The following is a 468-nucleotide window of genomic DNA, read 5'->3' as shown; positions in this document are numbered from 1 at the left end:
TATCTTGCATCCATCATGTTGGCTGCTCATGGGGATGCACCCGGGTGTCTTCTTTCAACTCCCAGGACTGATCCGCGGTGGACAGAAATCAGGAATGGTAGTCAATTAAAACATATATACATATTTATAACGAGAAAAGAAGCAATCTGTTTGCCCTTTATAGCTGTGGTTACTTGACTAGTTACCAATTAAGCAACGTATGAGCTTAGACTTAGAGCAGCTCCGTGTTTCACTAGAAAAAGATGAAGGTTTTTTTTTTTTAAAATGAAGAAGAAATCACCCTAGATCACCAAACTACTTAACTGATCCACTCTCTGTCCCAGAACTCTTACTTTAACTGTAACGTATTATCATGACGACGTTAAGATAGAGGTAAGAGCCTCGGCAAATAGTAAGTTGAATAGCTTAGTGACTGTGATTTACATTTTGTAATCAAGGGCAGTACTAATGAAACAAGTTTTGTGCATT

The sequence above is a fragment of the Apostichopus japonicus genome, chromosome 20, assembly GCF_037975245.1.
Source record: "Apostichopus japonicus isolate 1M-3 chromosome 20, ASM3797524v1, whole genome shotgun sequence".
Classification (NCBI taxonomy): domain Eukaryota; kingdom Metazoa; phylum Echinodermata; class Holothuroidea; order Aspidochirotida; family Stichopodidae; genus Apostichopus; species Apostichopus japonicus.
Note: the sequence above shows the minus strand (reverse complement) of the source record.